The sequence below is a fragment of the Hyperolius riggenbachi genome, chromosome 2 (assembly GCF_040937935.1).
Source record: "Hyperolius riggenbachi isolate aHypRig1 chromosome 2, aHypRig1.pri, whole genome shotgun sequence".
Lineage (NCBI taxonomy): Eukaryota > Metazoa > Chordata > Amphibia > Anura > Hyperoliidae > Hyperolius > Hyperolius riggenbachi.
The window spans coordinates 139760471-139781143 of record NC_090647.1 but is presented as its reverse complement, the minus strand read 5'-3'; the positions used below and the strand labels follow the sequence as shown (position 1 = coordinate 139781143).

The following is a 20673-nucleotide window of genomic DNA, read 5'->3' as shown; positions in this document are numbered from 1 at the left end:
TCTGGCCAAGTTGTACTCCTTACTAAATATAATCTAAAAACACACTGCCTCTAGGTGAACATTTTGTATACCAGCCCACTTCTTGTTTCCACCCTATTTCTTTAGATTGGGCTTTCTCACCCTTTTGTATCTTGGAATCTGCTGTACATTTTATTCGTCATGTTACATTTGTCACTGCAATTATTATGCCTACCAATTCTGTATTATGTACCAATGTCTATATTTTATGTATACTATTGTCTGTTTAATAATTTACTCCACGTTTGTTTTTTTCATCTGTACAGTGCTCCTGAATATGTTGGTCAATCATGAAAATAATAATGGCTTCCAGCAGTGATAGAGGCCATAGCCTGCAGATAACGCAGTAGCAGCAGCAGTGCAGTAACTGACAGGAGGAAGCATCAAGGATAGTGATATTTATTCTGAGCACTTAAAGGAAATGATCTAAACTAAGAGTTTTATACATACCTGGAGCTTTCTCCAGTCCCCTACACACGGATCACTCTCATACCGCCGTCCTCAATCTTCTGTTTCGCCGTTACCAGGTTCCATAACTTCGGCCTGCCGCTGGAGAGATATGTAGAGAGTGCACTTCTCTTGCGCAGACTGGCCAAAGTTACAGGACCTGGTACCGGTGATACAGAAGACTGAGGACGGTGGCGTGGGAGTGATCCGCGCGCATGGGGCTGGAGAAATCCCCAGGTATGTATAAAAGTTTTAGTTTAGATCATCTCCTTTATAAATATGGAAATCCTTTTGATATCTATAAAGGAAAGTGATAAGTCCGTAAAAATGCTGGTGAGCTTTTAAAGCAAACAGCCTTTATTCTTCAAAGGGAAACAGGATACAGACATCAGAAGAATGCTTCTTACCCATTGAAGAATAACGTTTGCCTGTTTTAGAAGCTCACCAGGGTTTTTGTTGACTTCATTTGCATGTAGCTGGTTGTGGGCTCCGGCAAGCCCCATCTTGCACTAACACATTGGGGTTGAGTGTTCAGCTTTCTTTGCACAGCCATAAGCCAGTAGAAAAGGAAACCAATCAATAAAGCTCATCACAGCTGTCACTGGTATGCTATAAATAGCAGTGACAGAAAGAAATGGAGATAATGCAGCAATAAATACATGAATCATTTAGTTGTAAGCAGAGGTGTAACAAAAGCCCCTGCAAGGGATACAGCTGCAGGGGGGGCCCTTAGGGGGAGAATCCTGAGGGGGGGGGGGGGGCATGGCTCTGGAGCCCTACAGGGCTGTTTTTAGGGGCAAGAGGGGGCGCAGCACAAGAAGGGGGAGCAGTGGGCACAATGGTGGGGAGGGGTCCCGACGTCACCCCCCCTTTGAGCTCCCACTTTAGCACTTCCCCTCCAGAAATGACAGCAGCGGGGGGGGGGGGGGGGGGGGGGGGGAGGCGCGAGGCAGCGGGGCGCTGGTGTTAGGCAGCAGGTTGGAGGGAGTAGGATTAGGTGGAGGAAGTATGTGTGCATACGCATACATTACCTTGACCTGGCAGTCGATCTCACTTCCTCACTTCGTTTGCTGTATTCCTGCATCCAGCCAATCACCATGTAGCTTCAGTCCCTGCATGGTGATTGGCTGGATGCAGGAATACAGCAAACTAACTAGAAGCGATCGCTGGCCGGGACAAGGTAATCCTCCCTCCACCTAATCCTACTCCCTCCACCCCCGCTGCCTGTCTCGCTGCTTCTCCCCCCTCCCACGCCTAACACTAGCCCCCCTGCATTTTTGAATGGCACACTGTTCTGCCGATAAATGTATCATAAAACGCTATTTACCGTTTTAATGTATTTACATTAAAACGGTAAATAGCATTTTGTGAAACATTTTGTGTCGGAGCAGTGTGCCATTTTTCACCCAGCGACATTTTTAACTGGACCCCTTAAATTTACTTATTTTTTTGTCCCAATGCCAGTGCTGAAATGAAGGTATTGATTTACTGATTTCAAGGGCAAATAAAGGTAATTAAAACATGTAAACTATGGTATGTGCTTCTTAATGTTGCTGAGAGCCTTAGAAATTACAGATGTTGTAGCATCATGCACAATATTAAAAGGACCCTTAACCACTTGCCGACCGCCCACAGCCGATCGGCGGCGGGCATGGTTATGCGGCGATCGCGTCGTTCGTGACGCGATCAGCCGCCGGTGACAGGCTCCGCCCCCCTCGCGCTGTAACCCGCCGGCCGTTCGGAAGCACCGGCGGGTTACTAGCGCGCAGATCGCCGCTGAGAAAATGTTTAATAGGCTTTGTAATGTATACAAAGCCTATTATACAGGTTGCCTCCTGCCCTGGTGGTCCCAGTGTCCGAGGGACCACCAGGACAGGCTGTAGTCACCCTAGTCTGCACCCAAGCACACTGTTTCCCCCCCCCCCCTTCCCTCTGATCGCCCACAGCACCCCTCAGACCCCCCCCGACCACCCCCAGACCCCTGTTTGCACCCAATCACCCCCTTAATCACCCATCAATCACTCCCTGTCACTATCTGTCAACATTATTTTTTTTTATTCCCTGAACTGCACCCTGGGGACTCCTGATCACCCCCCACCCCTCAGATTCTCCCCAGACCCCCCCCCCACCTGTATACTGTATGCATCTATCCCCCCTGTAATAACCCACTGATCACCTGTCAATCACCTGTCAATCACCCATTAATCACCCCCTGTCACTGCCACCCATCAATCAGCCCCTAACCTGCCCCTTGCGGGCAATCTGATCACCCACCCACACCATCAGATCGCACGCAGACTCGCCGTCAGATCACCTCCCAAGTGCATTGTTTACATCTGTTCTCTCCTGTAAACACCCACTAATTACCCATCAATCACCCATCAATCACACCCTATCACCACTTGTCACTGTTACCCATCAGATTAGACCCTAATCTGCCCCTTGCGGGCACCCAATCACCCGCCCACATGCTCAGATTGCCCTCAGACCCCCCCCCCTCCTTATCAATTCGCCAGTGCATTATTTACATCTGATCTTCTCTGTAATAACCCACTGATCACCTGTCAATCACCTGTCAATCACCCATTAATCACCCCCTGTCACTGCCACCCATCAATCAGCCCCTAACCTGCCCCTTGCGGGCAATCTGATCACCCACCCACACCATCAGATCGCACGCAGACTCGCCGTCAGATCACCTCCCAAGTGCATTGTTTACATCTGTTCTCTCCTCTAAACACCAACTAATTACCCATCAATCACCCCCTATCCTCACTTGTCACTGTTACCTATCAGATCAGACCCTAATCTGCCCCTTGCGGGCACCCAATCACCCGCCCACACGCTCAGATTACCCTCAGAACCCCCCTTATCAATTTGCCAGTGCATTATTTACATCTGTTCTTCCCTGTAATAACCCACTGATCACCTGTCAGTCACCTATCAATCACCCATCAATCACCCATCAATCACCCCCTGTCACTGCCACCCATCAATCACCCCCTGTCACTGCCACCCATCAATCAGCCCCTAACCTGCCCCTTGCGGGCAATCTGATCACCCACCCACACCATCAGATCGCCTGCAGACCCGCCGTCAGATCACCTCCCAAGTGCATTGTTTACATCTGTTCTCTCCTCTAAACACCCACTAATTACCCGTCAATCACCCCCTGTCACCACCTGTCCTATCCATCAGATTAGACCCCTATCTGCCCCTAGGGCACCCAATCACCCGCCCACACGCTCAGAACACCCTCAGACCCCAGCCCTGATCACCTCGCCAGTGCATTGCTTGCATCTATTTCCCCCTCTAATCACACCTTGAGACACCCATCAATCACCTCCTGTCACCACTTGTCACCCCCTAGCACACCTACCCATCAGATCAGGCCCCAATTTGCCCCATGTGGGCTCCTGATCACTCGGCCAAACTCTCAGATCCCCCTCAGACCCCCTTCCGATCACCTCCCCAGTGCATTGATTGCATCTATTTTCCCCTCTAACCACCCCCTGAGACACCCATCAATCACCTCCTGTCACCCCCCTAGCACTCCTATCCATCAGATCAGGCCCAATACAACCTGTCATCTAAAAGGCCACCCTGCTTATGAACGGTTCCACAAAATTCGCCCCCTCATAGACCACCTGTCATCAAAATTTGCAGATGCTTATACCGCTGAACAGTCATTTTGAGACATTTGGTTTCCAGACTACTCATGGTTTTGGGCCTGTAAAATGCCAGGGCAGTATAGGAACCCCACAAGTGACCCCATTTTAGAAAAAAGACACCCCAAGGTATTCTGTTAGGTGTATGACGAGTTCATAGAAGATTTTATTTTTTGTCAAAAGTTAGCGGAAATTGATTTTTATTGTTTTTTTTACAAAGTGTCATTTTTCACTAACTTGTGACAAAAAATAAAATCTTCTATGAACTCACCATACACCTAACAGAATACCTTGGTGTGTCTTCTTTCTAAAATGGGGTCACTTGTGGGGTTCCTATACTGCCCTGGCATTTTAGGGGCCCTAAACCGTGAGGAGTAGTCTAGAAAACAAATGCCTCAAAATGACTGTTCAGCGGTATAAGCATCTGCAAATTTTGATGACAGGTGGTCTATGAGGGGGCACCCAATCACCCGCCCAATCACCCGCCCACACGCTCAGATTACCCTCAGAACCCCCCTTATCAATTCGCCAGTGCATTATTTACATCTGTTCTTCCCTGTAATAACCCACTGATCACCTGTCAATCACCTATCAATCACCCATCAATCACCCATCAATCACCCCCTGTCACTGCCACCCATCAATCACCCCCTGTCACTGCCACCCATCAATCAGCCCCTAACCTGCCCCTTGCGGGCAATCTGATCACCCACCCACACCATCAGATCGCCTGCAGACCCGCCGTCAGATCACCTCCCAAGTGCATTGTTTACATCTGTTCTCTCCTCTAAACACCCACTAATTAACCATCAATCACCCCCTGTCACCACCTGTCCTATCCATCAGATTAGACCCCTATCTGCCCCTAGGGCACCCAATCACCCGCCCACACGCTCAGAACACCCTCAGACCCCAGCCCTGATCACCTCGCCAGTGCATTGCTTGCATCTATTTCCCCCTCTAATCACACCTTGAGACACCCATCAATCACCTCCTGTCACCACTTGTCACCCCCTAGCACACCTACCCATCAGATCAGGCCCTAATTTGCCCCGTGTGGGCTCCGGATCACTCGGCCAAACTCTCAGATCCCCCTCAGACCCCCTTCCGATCACCTCCCCAGTGCATTGATTGCATTTATTTTCCCCTCTAACCACCCCCTGAGACACCCATCAATCACCTCCTGTCACCCCCCTAGCACTCCTATCTAGTGTTTGGCGAACACCTAGATGTTCGGGTTCGCGAACGTTCGCCGAACATCGCCGCGATGTTCGGGTGTTCGCGCCGAACTCCGAACATAATGGAAGTCAATGGGGACCCGAACTTTCGTGCTTTGTAAAGCTTCCTTACATGCTACATACCCCAAATTAGCAGGGTATGTGCACCTTGGGAGTGGGTACAAGAGGAAAAAAAATATTTGAAAAAGCGCTTATAGTTTTTGAGAAAATTGATTGTAAAGTTTCCAAGGAAAAACTGTCTTTTAAATGTGGAAAATGTCATGTTTCTTTGCACAGGTAACATGCTTTTTTTCGCCATGCAGTCATAAATGTAATACAGAGAAGAGGTTCCAGGAAAAGGGACCGGTAACGCTAACCCAGCACCAGCAGCAGCACACGTGATGGAACAGGAGGAGGCGCAGGAGGAGAAGGCCACGCTTTGTGAGACACAACAACCCAGGCCTTGCATGAGGACAAGAAGCGTGCGGATAGCATGCTTTGTACCGCCATGCAGTCATAAATGTAATAAAGATAAGTGGTTCAATAAACAGGGACCACGCGGCAACGCTAACCCAGAAGCAGACGTGATGGAACAGGAGGAGGCGCAGGAGGAGAAGGCCATGCTTTGTGAGACACAACAACCCAGGCCTTGCATGAGGACAAGAAGCGTGCGGATAGCATGCTTTGTACAGCCATGCAGTCATAAATGTAATAAAGATAAGTGGTTCAATAAACAGGGACCACGCGGCAACGCTAACCCAGCAGCAGCAGACGTGATGGAACAGGAGGAGGCGCAGGAGGAGAAGGCCACGCTTTGTGAGACACAACAACCCAGGCCTTGCATGAGGACAAGAAGCGTGCGGATAGCATGCTTTGTACCGCCATGCAGTCATAAATGTAATAAAGATAAGTGGTTCAATAAACAGGGACCACGCGGCAACGCTAACCCAGCAGCAGCAGACGTGATGGAACAGGAGGAGGCGCAGGAGGAGAAGGCCATGCTTTTTGAGACACAACAACCCAGGCCTTGCATGAGGACAAAAAGCGTGCGGGTATAGCAGCAATGCTTTTTGCCGCCATGCAGTCATAAATGTAATACAGATGAGAGGTTCAATAAACAGGGACCGGAAACGCTACACCATCCCAGATGTTCATTGGTCATGTTACTTGGTTGGGGTCCTGGAGTGTTGCGTAGTCATTTCCAATCCAGGATTGATTCATTTTAATTTGAGTCAAACGGTCTGCATTTTCTGTGGAGAGGCGGATACGCCGATCTGTGACGATGCCTCCGGCAGCACTGAAACAGCGTTCCGACATAACGCTGGCTGCCGGGCAAGCCAGCACCTCTATTGCGTACATTGCCAGTTCGTGCCAGGTGTCTAGCTTCGATACCCAATAGTTGAAGGGTGCAGATGGATTGTTCGACACAGCTACGTCATCTGACATGTAGTCCTTGACCATCTTCTCCAGGCGATCGGTGTTGGAGGTGGATCTGCACGCTTGCTGTTCAGTGGGCTGCTGCTGCATGGGTGTCAGAAAATTTTCCCACTCCAAGGACACTGCCGATACCATTCCCTTTTGGGCACTAGCTGCGGCTTGCGTTGTTTGCTGCCCTCCTGGTCGTCCTGGGTTTGCGGAAGTCAGTCTGTCGGCGTACAACTGGCTAGAGGAGGGGGAGGATGTCAATCTCCTCTCTAAAGTCTCCACAAGGGCCTGCTGGTATTCTTCCATTTTGACCTGTCTGACTCTTTCTTCAAGCAGTTTTGGAACATTGTGTTTGTACCGTGGATCCAGAAGGGTATAAACCCAGTAATTGGTGTTGTCCAGAATGCGCACAATGCGTGGGTCACGTTCAATGCAGTCTAGCATGAATTGAGCCATGTGTGCCAGAGTCCTACCAGAATCCTCATCATCCTCTTGTGAGCGTTGTGATAGTTGTTGTGATGCATCATAGTCGTCACCTTCCTCCTGGTCTGCTTCTGCTGACCATTCGCGCTGAATTGTGGAAGTCCAACGTGCACCGCTCTGGCCCTCATCAGTGGTGGCATGAAATTCCTGCTCCAACTCCAGCTGTTCCTCCTCCTCTTCTTCGTCATAGCTGCTGGGGCCAGCGTTCCCTGAGGCGGATGGCCTGATGTTGGTACCATCACGCTGATCGTTTTCTCCTTCAGATTCCCCCAGTTGCATCATGACAGCTGTTTCCTTGATTTTCAACATTGACCTCTTCAGTAAACACAGCAGTGGTATGGTAATGCTGACTGAAGAGTTGTCACTGCTCACAAGCAACGTGGATTGCTCAAAATTTTGGAGGACTTGGCAGAGGTCCAACATGTTGGCCCAATCGGATCCACAGAAGCTTGGCAGCTGTCCGGATGCGCCTCGGTACTGCGCCGTCATGTACTGGACCACTGCACTCTTCTGCTCACAAAAGCGGGCTAGCATGTGCAGCGTAGAATTCCAGCGCGTAGGGACATCACACAGCAAGCGATGGTGGGGGAGATTGAAGCGCTCCTGCATCTTGGCGAGCGCCCCCGAAGCAGTACTGGAATTTCTACAATGTTTGGCCACTCGACGCACCTTCAACAGAAGATCGGCCACGCCTGGGTATGTCCTCAGGAACTGCTGAACTACTAGGTTCATCACGTGCGCCAGGCAAGGGATGTGTGTCAGCTTAGCCAACCTTAAAGCGCTAATGAGATTACTCCCATTATCACACACAACCATGCCTGGTTTCAGGTCCAGCGGTGCCAGCCACAAATCCGTCTGTTCCTTTATTCCCTTCCAAATTTCCTCCCCTGTGTGCTGCTTATCCCCAAGGCAGATCAGCTTCAGCAACGCTTGCTGACGCATGCCAACAGCTGTGCTGCACTGCTTCCACGATCCTACTGCTGCTGGGTTAGCGTTTCCGGATGAGGTACAGCTTTGAGATGCGTTGGAGGAGAAGGAGTCAGAGAGGTAGGTGCTGCTGTTGTTATCCAGTGGGAGGGACGGCGGTGCAGCTGTTTGCGGCGTGGGCAACACCCGCGCCGTAGCAGGTGAGGAATCGCTGCCAGGCTCCACAAGGTTCACCCAGTGCGCGGTAAGGGAGATGTATCGACCCTGGCCGAACGCACTCGTCCAGGTGTCAGTGGTGAGGTGAACCTTGCAGGCAACGGCATTCTTCAAGCTTCGGGTTATTTTGCTGACCACGTGCTCATGCAACTCAGGCACTGCAGAGCGCGCAAAGTGGTAGCGGCTGGGAACCACGTAACGTGGGATGGCCACTGACATCATGCCCTTGAAGCTGTTTGTCTCCACCACTCGATATGGCAGCATTTCGCAGGCCAGAAGCTTGGCTATGCTGGCTGTTACTGCCACGGCCCGGGGGTCATTTGCTGGCAATTTCCTCTTGCGCTCAAACATCTCCGACACAGACAACTGAACCGTAGCGCTGCACACGGAAGGGCTGTTGGTTGTTGTGTTTGATGAACACTGGGAGACCTCAAGAGCACTACTCCGGAAAGTGACAGTGTCAGCGTCGTCTGATGTTTGTGAATGTTGTGAACCACGCAATGGCTGGGCTACTGCTGCTGCTGAGGCGGGTCTGGTGGTGAGTCTGGTGAACCCAAGGGAGGCAGTGTTGCTGGTACCCTGTCCTGCCGCGTTTGCCCACAGAGTGGGATGTTTGGATAGCATGTGGCGGCTCTTGCTGGTGGTGGAGAGGTTGTTAATACTTTTCCCCCTGCTCAGGCGGGTCTTGCACACCTTGCAAATCGCCATGGTAACATCCTCAGTGCAGTCTTCAAAGAAAGCCCAGACTTTGGAGCACCTGCCTTGCTGGCGATTTCTGTTTGCTCCTCTTTTGCCTCTCACTTGAACTTCCACGCTTGTGGTGCCTGAAATTGCGCGCCGCCTACCTTGTGGCACAAGGCAAACTCGTGCAGCAGTGGGTTCTTCAACAGACTCATCTGTGCTGCTGCTACGACGGCGATGTTCTCGTTCACAAACAAAATCTGGGTCACTGTCCACATTGTCCATACCCTCCTCTTCCATCTCCTCAAACTCGTCATATGTCATTGTGGGGGGCCGCTGCCGTGGAGTAGAGCTCCCCAGAACAACCTCTGCGCAGCTCACTCCAACGTCGTCTTCCAGATCTTGTCGGCCGACCTCCTGCAATTGCAACCCCTCCTGCCCAACTTGCTCTGGGATTTGGGTTTCCGAGTCCTCCTCGGACTCGCCTTGTATTTCAGTGCGCAGTGCATTTCCCAAAGTTAATGGTTGTGAATCCGGGCACAACATTTCTGGCTGTTCCTCCATTGACCTTTGAAAGGTGGAAGTTTGTTGGGCTGGGAATAGCTCCTGCGAATACCCCATTGTGTCCTGAGGTAATTCATCGGACTGGTTATCTGGCAGTTGTGTGCGTGGTGTCGCTGCCGGTTGTGTCAGCTTTGTGCCCACTGGCTCCTTGTAACTGGCTGAGGACTCGGACCTCGTGCGTGATGTGCTGGTGCTGCTTAACCCACTGCTGGATGCTTGAGAGGTCATCCAAGTAATTATCTGGTCCTGTTCTTTTGGATTTGTGAGGGTTGTTGTCCTGGACAACATGGGCGGTATTGAGTGGGTTTTCTTGGGTGCTCCCCTGTGGCCTGTACGTGAACCGTCAGGGGAAACACCTCTTCCCTTGCCCCTCCCTCTTTCACCGGATTTCTTCCTCATTTCACTTATCCTTACAGTACACGCTGACTGGCAGCAGTACAGTGGCAGTACAGAAATGCTATACAGTACCACTATTCCCAGCAGTGACACAGAGCACAATGCTATACAGTGGCGGGTGAGCGGTGTACTACTATTCCCAGCAGACACAGAGTGGCAGTAAACAGAATGCTATATAGTGTGGCTGAGCGAGGTACACAGAGTGGCAGTAAACAGAATGCTATATAGTGTGGCTGAGCGAGCGGTGTACTACTATTCCCAGCAGACACAGAACAGTAAACAGAATGCTATATAGTGTGGCTGAGCGAGGTACACAGAGTGGCAGTAAATAGAATGCTATATAGTGTGGCTGAGCGAGCGGTGTACTACTATTCCCAGCAGACACAGAACAGTAAACAGAATGCTATATAGTGTGGCTGAGCGAGGTACACAGAGTGGCAGTAAACAGAATGCTATATAGTGTGGCTGAGCGAGCGGTGTACTACTATTCCCAGCAGACACAGAACAGTAAACAGAATGCTATATAGTGTGGCTGAGCGGTGTACCACTATTCCCAGCAGCGACACACAGCACAATGCTATACAGTGGCGGGTGAGCGGTGTACCAGTATTCCCAGCAGCGACACAGAGCACAATGCTATACAGTGGCGGGTGAGCGGTGTACTACTATTCCCAGAAGACACAGAGTGGCAGTAAACAGAATGCTATATAGTGTGGCTGAACAAGGTACACAGAGTGGCAGTAAACAGAATGCTATATAGTGTGGCTGAGCGAGCGGTGTACTACTATTCCCAGCGGACACAGAACAGTAAACAGAATGCTATATAGTGTGGCTGAGCGGTGTACCACTATTCCCAGCAGCGACACAGAGCACAATGCTATACAGTGGCGGGTGAGCGGTGTACCACTATTCCCAGCAGCGACACAGAGCACAATGCTATACAGTGGCGGGTGAGCGGTGTACCACTATTCCCAGAAGACACAGAGTGGCAGTAAACAGAATGCTATATAGTGTGGCTGAGCGAGCGGTGTACTACTATTCCTAGCAGACACAGAACAGTAAACAGAATGCTATATAGTGTGGCTGAGCGAGGTACACAGAGTGGCAGTAAACAGAATGCTGAGCGAGCGGTGTACTACTATTCCCAGCAGCGACACAATGACTGGGGGGACCCTGGCTAGCGTGGCTGGAGCGCGAAGTACCCTGCCTGTCTACCCAAAGCTAAACCCACAGACAAATGTCGGAAATATGACGTGGTTCGGGTATTTATTTACCCAAACCACGTGACAGTTCGGCCAATCAGAGCGCGTTCGGGTCCGAACCACGTGACCCGTTCGGCCAATCACAGCGCTAGCCGAACGTTCGGGGAACGTTCGGCCATGCGCTCTTAGTTCGGCCGTGCGGCCGAACACCATCAGGTGTTCGGCCGAATTCGAACATCACCTGAACAGGGTGATGTTCTGCAGAACCCAAACAGTGGCGAACACTGTTCGCCCAACACTACTCCTATCCACCAGATCAGGCCCAATACAACCTGTCATCTAAAAGGCCACCCTGCTTATGAAACAGTTCCACAAAATTCGCCCCCTCATAGACCACCTGTCATCAAAATTTGCAGATGCTTATACCGCTGAACAGTCATTTTGAGATATTTGGTTTCCAGACTACTCACGGTTTTGGGCCTGTAAAATGCCAGGGCAGTATAGGAACCCCACAAGTGACCCCATTTTAGAAAAAAGACACCCCAAGGTATTCTGTTAGGTGTATGACGAGTTCATAGAAGATTTTATTTTTTGTCAAAAGTTAGCGGAAATTGATTTTTATTGTTTTTTTTACAAAGTGTCATTTTTCACTAACTTGTGACAAAATATAAAATCTTCTATGAACTCACCATACACCTAACAGAATACCTTTGGGTGTCTTCTTTCTAAAATGGGGTCACTTGTGGGGTTCCTATACTGCCCTGGCATTTTAGGGGCCCTAAACCGTGAGGAGTAGTCTAGAAAACAAATGCCTCAAAATGACTGTTCAGCGGTATAAGCATCTGCAAATTTTGATGACAGGTGGTCTATGAGGGGGCACCCAATCACCCGCCCAATCACCTGCCCACACGCTCAGATTACCCTCAGAACCCCCCTTATCAATTTGCCAGTGCATTATTTACATCTGTTCTTCCCTGTAATAACCCACTGATCACCTGTCAATCACCTATCAATCACCCATCAATCACCCATCAATCACCCCCTGTCACTGCCACCCATCAATCACCCCCTGTCACTGCCACCCATCAATCAGCCCCTAACCTGCCCCTTGCGGGCAATCTGATCACCCACCCACACCATCAGATCGCAGGCAGACCCGCCGTCAGATCACCTCCCAAGTGCATTGTTTACATCTGTTCTCTCCTGTAAACACCCACTAATTACCCATCAATCACCCCCTGTCACCACCTGTCCTATCCATCAGATTAGACCCCTATCTGCCCCTAGGGCACCCAATCACCCGCCCACACGCTCAGAACACCCTCAGACCCCAGCCCTGATCACCTCGCCAGTGCATTGCTTGCATCTATTCCCCCCTCTAATCACACCTTGAGACACCCATCAATCACCTCCTGTCACCACTTGTCACCCCCTAGCACACCTACCCATCAGATTAGGCCCTAATTTGCCCCGTGTGGGCTCCGGATCACTCGGCCAAACTCTCAGATCCCCCTCAGACCCCCTTCCGATCACCTCCCCAGTGCATTGATTGCATTTATTTTCCCCTCTAACCACCCCCTGAGACACCTATCAATCACCTCCTGTCACCCCCCTAGCACTCCTATCCATCAGATCAGGCCCAATACAACCTGTCATCTAAAAGGCCACCCTGCTTATGAAACGGTTCCACAAAATTCGCCCCCTCATAGACCACCTGTCATCAAAATTTGCAGATGCTTATACCGCTGAACAGTCATTTTGAGACATTTGGTTTCCAGACTACTCACGGTTTTGGGCCTGTAAAATGCCAGGGCAGTATAGGAACCCCACAAGTGACCCCATTTTAGAAAAAAAGACACCCCAAGGTATTCTGTTAGGTGTATGACGAGTTCATAGAAGATTTTATTGTTTGTCAAAAGTTAGCGGAAATTGATTTTTATTGTTTTTTTACAAAGTGTCATTTTTCACTAACTTGTGACAAAAATAAAATCTTCTATGAACTCACCATTCACCTAACAGAATACCTTTTGGGTGTCTTCTTTCTAAAATGGGGTCACTTGTGGGTTTCTATACTGCCCTGCATTTTAGGGGCCCTAACCGTGAGGAGTAGTCTAGAAAACAAATGCCTTTAAAATGACCTGTGAATAGGACGTTGGGCCCCTTAGCGCACCTAGGCTGCAATGAAGTCTCACACATGTGGTATCGCCGTACTCAGAAATCTCTCTGTAAATGGACAATTGTGTGTAAAAAAAAAAATCAAAAATTTGTCATTTACAGAGATATTTCTCCCACCCAGCATGGGTATATGTAAAATACACCACAAAACACATTATACTACTTCTTCTGAGCACGGCAGTACCACGTGTGGCACTTTTTGCAGCCTAACTGCGCTAAGGGGCCCAAAGTCCAATGAGTACCTTTAGGATTTCACAGGTCATTTTGAGACATTTGGGTTCAAGATTACTACTCACGGTTTTGGGCCCGCAAAATGCCAGGGCCGTATAGGAACCCCACAAGTGACCCCATTTTAGAAAGAAGACACCCCAAGGTATTCTGTTAGGAGTATGGTGAGTTCATAGAAGATTTTATTTTTTGTCACAGGTTAGCGGAAAATGACACTTTGTGAAAAAAAACAATTAAAATCAATTTCCGCTAACTTGTGACAAAAAATCAAATCTTCTATGAACTCACCATACTCCTAACGGAATACCTTGGGGTGACTTCTTTCTAAAATGGGGTCATTAGTGGGGTTCCTATACTTCCCTGGCATTTTAGGGCCCTAAACCGTGAGGAGTAGTCTTGAAACCAAATGTCACAAAATGACCTGTGAAATCCTAAAGGTACTCATTGGACTTTGGGCCCCTTAGCGCAGTTAGGGTGAAAAAAAGTGTCACACATGTGGCATCGCCGTACTCAGGAGAAGTAGTATAATGCGTTTTGGGGTGTATTTTTACACATACCCATGCTGAGTGGGAGAAATATCTCTGTAAATGGACAATTGTGTGTAAAAAAAATCAATAAATTGTCATTTACAGAGATATTTCTCCCACCCAGCATGGGTATGTGTAAAAATACACCCCAAAACACATTATACTACTTCTCCTGAGTATGGCAATACCACATGTGTGGCACTTTTTTGCAGCCTAACTGCGCTAAGGGGCCCAAAGTCCAATGAGCACCTTTAGGCTTTACAGGGGTGCTTACAATTAGGCACCCACCAAAATGCCAGGACAGTAAACACACCCCACAAATGACCCCATTTTGGAAAGTAGACACTTCAAGGTATTCAGAGAGGAGCATAGTGAGTCCGTGGCAGATTTAATTTTTTTTTTATCGCAAGTTAGAAGAAATGGAAACTTTTTTTTTTTTGTCCCAAAGTGTCATTTTCCGCTAACTTGTCACAAAAAATAAAATCTTCTATGAACTCACCATGCCTCTCAGTGAATACTTTGGGATGTCTTCTTTCCAAAATGGGGTCATTTGGGGGGTATTTATACTATCCTGGAATTTTAGCACCTCATGAAACATGACAGGTGGTCAGAAAAGTCAGAGATGCTTCAAAATGGGAAAATTCACTTTTGGCACCATAGTTTGTAAACGCTATAACTTTTACCCAAACCAATAAATATACACTGAATGGATTTTTTTTTTTATCAAAGACATGTAGCAGAATAAATTTGGACAAAAATGTATACAGAAATTTTACTTTATTTGAAAAATGTCAGCACAGAAAGTAAAACAAATCATTTTTTTTGACAAAATTCATGTATTTTTTGATGAATATAATTAAAACTAAAACTCGCAGCAGCAATCAAATAGCACCAAAAGAAAGCTGTATTAGTGACAAGAAAAGGAGGTAAAATTCATTTAGGTGGTAGGTTGTATGACCGAGCAATAAACCGTGAAAGCTGCAGTGGTCTGAATGGAGAAAAAGGCTCTGGTCCTTAAGGGGCGAAAAGACTGTGGTCCTCAAGTGGAGGTTTTTTATTTTTTTTTGAAAAAAATAAAAGTAGATTTTACTTACCTGGGGTGTGCCCTCGCTAACCCCCGTTCTGCACCACTGTGTTGTTGTCACCCCATGCACTGTCCCGGCTGCACTTGCTTCCTCAATCCTACTCCCCTGGCTAGAAGCACACTGCGTCTTCAGAATGCCTGATCAAGGAGGCGCCCGACCAATGTCCGCGCACGCACAGTAGTTGCTGACTAACTGAGTCTGACACTTGACCTGGGCTGATAGTGGCAGAACTGTGTGGATTGGGAGGACAGCGAGACCCGAGATAGAATGGAGGGGGTTGGAAGAAACCCCAGGTAAGAAAAAAATCAAGTTAAAGGACAACTATCAAAAAAAAGTTGAATCTACAAGCACCATATAAGAACAGCAGTCTTAGAAGTGACATCTGAGGGCTTCACAATGAATTGAATTGGTAATTCTGAGGTTTTATAATTTTATCTTATCTTAGCACTTGTTGTCAAGACTTGCCAAAATCATGTGATCACTGCTATACTTTCCTGCAATCAACAAGCTGCAGTCAAAAAAAAACAACTTAGCTTAGCACTGACAATGTCTTTTGTAAATGTCCACTTATGTTACGTTTCATTTGAAAGTTGGAATGTGAGCAATCACAAAGTGCTGCAAAAATAGTCTTATCTCTTGCACAGACTTGTTTTTAGGACAAGCGTGCTGAGCATCTGAGCCCTTATTGTTATCTTAAAGAGGAGCTGTCAGCCATACTATCTCAGAAAAAAAACCACATATATAAGTGGATAAATACTTGCTCTACTTACAGAACATACAGTGGCTTGCAAAAGTATTCGGCCCCCTTGAAGTTTTCCACATTTTGTTACATTACTGCTACAAACATGAATCAATTTAATTGGAATTCCACGTGAAAGACCAATACAAAGTGGTGTGCACGTGACAAGTGGAACGAAAATCATACATGATACCAAATATTTTTTAAAAATAAATAACTGCAAAGTGGGGTGTGCGTAATTATTCAGCCCCCTTTGGTCTGAGCGCAGTCAGTTGCCCATAGACATTGCCCGATGAGACCTAATGACTAAATAGAGTGCACCTGTGTGTAATCTAATGTCAGTACAAATTAGGGTTGCAACGGTATGAAAATTCACGGTATGATAACCGTCAAAAAAAATACCACGGTATGGCGGTATTACGGTATACGGTATTACGCAATTATTCTCATTACAATTACCCTTATAAAAATAAGAAAAGGTCAAAGTTGAACAAACTCTTCTTTATTAGACCCTTAATGGTTAGGGTCCTCCTGTCATACTTGAAATATTTACTCTTCTAAATGTCAAAAAAACAACAACAATACCAAAAGTAAATCTAATTTTCCCCGTGTCACATGACTGCCTATGGCAGAGAGGGCAGATAATAAGGCCATTTGAAAGCACAGTAGGTTAATATGTCTGCTTCCATGAATCAGGAAGTAGAAACTGTACAGATTTATTTTAGGATTTGTATTAGCTGTAACAAAGAAAGAAATTGCTGTTGCATCTTTTTGAGCAGAGAGGAGGACGTTTTGAGTTCAAGTCCACTTTAAAAATGCTGGTGGTACACTTTACTATACACCTTAGTGTACCAGAGATGAAGCATAGTGAAGTTTTGTATATACCTGCGGCTTCCTCCAGCCCGATCATGCGCACGGATCCCTCCCACGCCGCCATCCTCAGCCTTTTCTATCGCTGGTATTGAGTCCCGTAACCTGAGCCAGTCGCGGCCAGTCTGAGCATGCGCAGTGCGTTCTCTACAGCGGAGAATAATACTACGCAGGCGTAGTACTATTTTCTGCCAGAGACAGAGGGAGCGCACTGCGCATGTGTAAAACTGGCCACGACTGGCCAAAGTTACGGGACTCAGTAACAGCGATAGAAAAGGCTGAGGATGGCGGTGTGGGAGGGATCCGTGCACATGATCGGGCTGGAGGAAGCTGCAGTTATGTATAAAACTTTCACTATGCTGCGTCTCTGGTTTCCTTTAAAGGATACCAGAGCTGAAAAATAAAATGCAAATGGGTGGAGCGGACATGAGTTAGGTGAAGTCCTGTGCTAAGTCACTGCGGACGATTTCTTTAAAAACTAGGGGGACAAAGTAGAATGTGGGGGGGGGGGGGCAGTGGGCATGAGGACACATGACATCACACAAACACACGTACATCAGGCAGACAAACACACACACATCACACAGAGACATGCATCAGGCAGACATCACTTACACATACATACACACACTACACTACACATCAGGCAGACATCACTCAGACATCACAAACATATACATCAGGCAGACATACATCCATCAGGCAGACATACATCCATCCATCAGGCAGACATTCATCCATCCATCAGGCAGACATTCATCCATCCATCCATCAGGCAGACATTCATCCATCCATCAGGCAGACAGACATCCATCCATCCGGCAGACATTACTCAGACATCACACACATACATCAGGCAGACACATCTCACACACACAAGCCAAACATATACACACTGGCTGCATTCAAATACAGCACCTCTCCCACAGCAACACTGCTTATCTGGTGTCCTAAGCTTCAGCTCCCCACGTGCAGTGTGTCTCTCGCTCCTTCTCCCGGGCGCGCGGCATACTGATCATTTTCATGGGGGAGGAGCGCTTGACATTCCTTTGAACACTGATCTGTATCAGTGTTTATGTCAGCTCCGCAGTCGGGGGAGGCAGGGGGCTGCATACATCTAGCAGGAGGGAGAACGGGCTGTAGCCTTTTCTCATTTGCCTATTTATTTTGGCAGGCATGACCTGGTGACTCCCCCTCTGCCTTTGTAGTACAGTCCACAATAATAAACTACAAGCAGATACAAATGGATCTCTGTGTGCGCTCCAGTCGTGCTGGCGTGGCGTCATCACAGGACGCGTATCACCACCCAGCTCCTGCACTCATGTCGCAAGCCTCCCGCAATCAGGAACTAGCTTTGGGAGCTTGCCTTCGTAACGGACGCAGACTGAGAGCAGGACAATGCCGGAGCGGTGGCGGGGGATACGGAAATACAGCAAAAACCGGTATTTCCTAAAAGTGCTTACCGTGCTTACCGTGCTTACCGTGCTTAGTAAAACCGCGATATACCGTAATACCGGTAAATCGCGGCAACCCTAGTACAAATACAGCTGCTCTGTGACAGCCTCAGAGGTTGTCTAAGAGAATATTGGGAGCAACAACACCATGAAGTCCAAAGAACACACCAGACAAGTCAGGGATAAAGTTATTGAGAAATTTAAAGCAGGCTTAGGCTACAAAAAGATTTCCAAAGCCTTGAACATCCCACGGAGCACTGTTCAAGCGATAATTCAGAAATGGAAGGAGTATGGCACAACTGTAAACCTACCAAGACAGGGCCGTCCACCAAAACTCACAGGCCGAACAAGGAGAGCGCTGATCAGAAATGCAGTCAAGAGGCCCATGGTGACTCTGGACGAGCTGCAGAGATCTACAGCTCAGGTGGGGGAATCTGTCCATAGGACAACTATTATTTGTGCACAGGGCCGGGCCGAGGCAGAGGCGAGAGAGGCTCCAGCCTCAGGGCGCTGTGTAGGAGGGGGCGCACAGCTCACTCAGCTATCATTCCCCTATTGTGTTTGAAGCAGAGAGAAATAAGAAAAGGAGATACATAGCAGTGACTGCAAGCCAGATAACTAGAGATTAAGGTGTTGGGGGCCCTGGGGGGCCTCTTTGTCTAATAGCAATGTGTGTGTGACGGCTGGGGTGGGAGGGATGGGGGGGCACACTTTAGTGTCTCAGCCTTGGGTGCTGGAGGACCTTGTCCCAGCTCTGTTTGTGCACTGCACAAAGTTGGCCTTTATGGAAGAGTGGCAATAAGAAAGCCATTGTTAACATAAAGCATAAGAAGTCCCGTTTGCAGTTTGCCACAGGCCATGTGGGGGACACAGCAAACATGTGGAAGAAGGTGCTCTGGTCAGATGAGACCAAAATGGAAATTTTTGGCCAAAATACAAAAACGCTACGTGTGGCGAAAAACTAACACCGCACATTACTCTGAACATACCATCCCCACTGTCAAATATGGTGGTGGCAGCATCATGCTCTGGGGATTCTTCTCTTCAGCAGGGACAGGGAAGCTAGTCAGAGTTGATGGGAAGATGGATGGAGCCAAATACAGGGCAATCTTGGAAGTAAACCTCTTGGAGTCTGCAAAAGACTTAAGACTGGGGCAGAGGTTCACCTTCCAGCAGGACAACAACCCTAAACATAAGCCAGGGCAACAATGGAATGGTTTAAAACAAAACATATCCATGTGTTAGAATGGCCCAATCAAAGTCCAGATCTAAATCCAATCGATAATCTGTGGCAAGATCGGAAAACTGCTGTTCACAAACTCTGTCCAAATAATCTGACTTAGCAGGAGCTGTTTTGCAAAGAAGAATGGACAAGGATTTCAGTCTTTAGAAGTGCAAAGCTGGTAGAGACATACCCTAAAAGACTGGCAGCTGTAATTGCAGCAAAAGGTGGTTCTACAAAGTATTGACTCAGGGGGCTGAATAATTACGCACACCCCCCTTTGCAGTTATTTATTTGTAAAAAATGTTTGGAATCATGTATGATTTTCGTTCCACTTCTCACGTGTGCACCACTTTGTATTGGTCTTTCACATGGAATTCCCAAAAAATGGATTCATGTTTGTGGCAGTAATATGATAAAATCTGGAAAACTTCAAGGGGGCCGAATACTTTTGCAAGCCACTGTATATATTGCACTGTCCACAGTTTGACAGTTTGATTTGAGTGATTTTTCTTTAGTAAAAAAAAAGAGAAAATCCTTCTTAGGATTCTCCATTTTAACCACTCTGTAGTTCTATTTATTGCGGCCGCGGGTGGCTTTTTTAAAAAATAAAAAAAGATTGGTTTAACTTAGCACTAGGCTAGCTACACTTTTCTTCACAAGTCCCCCGGCACTGTTCCCCCCCCCCCCCCCCAATCGCCGCCGGCGTTATTTACCTGGCCGCGATCCCACGATGGCTGAGACTTCCGCCATAGCTTCAGGCGTTGCTATGGCGATGATCGGGCATGACGTCTGACGTCATCATCATCATGATGTCATGCGCAGTTCCGATCACCGCCATGGAGGTTATGGATAGGCTGCGCCAACGCAGGCTCCGGGGGGTATGTATAGAACAGCGGCGATCGGGGGATCAGAGCAGGCCGGCGGCGATCGGAGGGTGATGTAGCTAGCCAAGTGCTAGCTACATCCCCTCCGAATATTTGGTAAAAAAAGACCCTCCAGGGCCTGAGATATCCACCGCGGCGGTAATGGACGAGCTGAGCTTGTCATTACCGCCAAGGTGGTTAACTGTGTCTATCTTGAAATCAATCCTGATGTCATTTTCTCCCTTACTCTCCTCTGTGTGTAG

The 20673-nt window shown here is 48.1% G+C and overlaps 1 protein-coding gene across 3 annotated transcripts in view; it reads right to left on the bottom strand.

The window, feature by feature from the left end:
- LOC137545837 (retinol dehydrogenase 7-like) overlaps positions 1-20673 on the bottom strand; it is a 137266-nt gene that overhangs the window by 50493 nt on the left and 66100 nt on the right. The gene's annotated exons all lie outside the window — the stretch shown is intronic.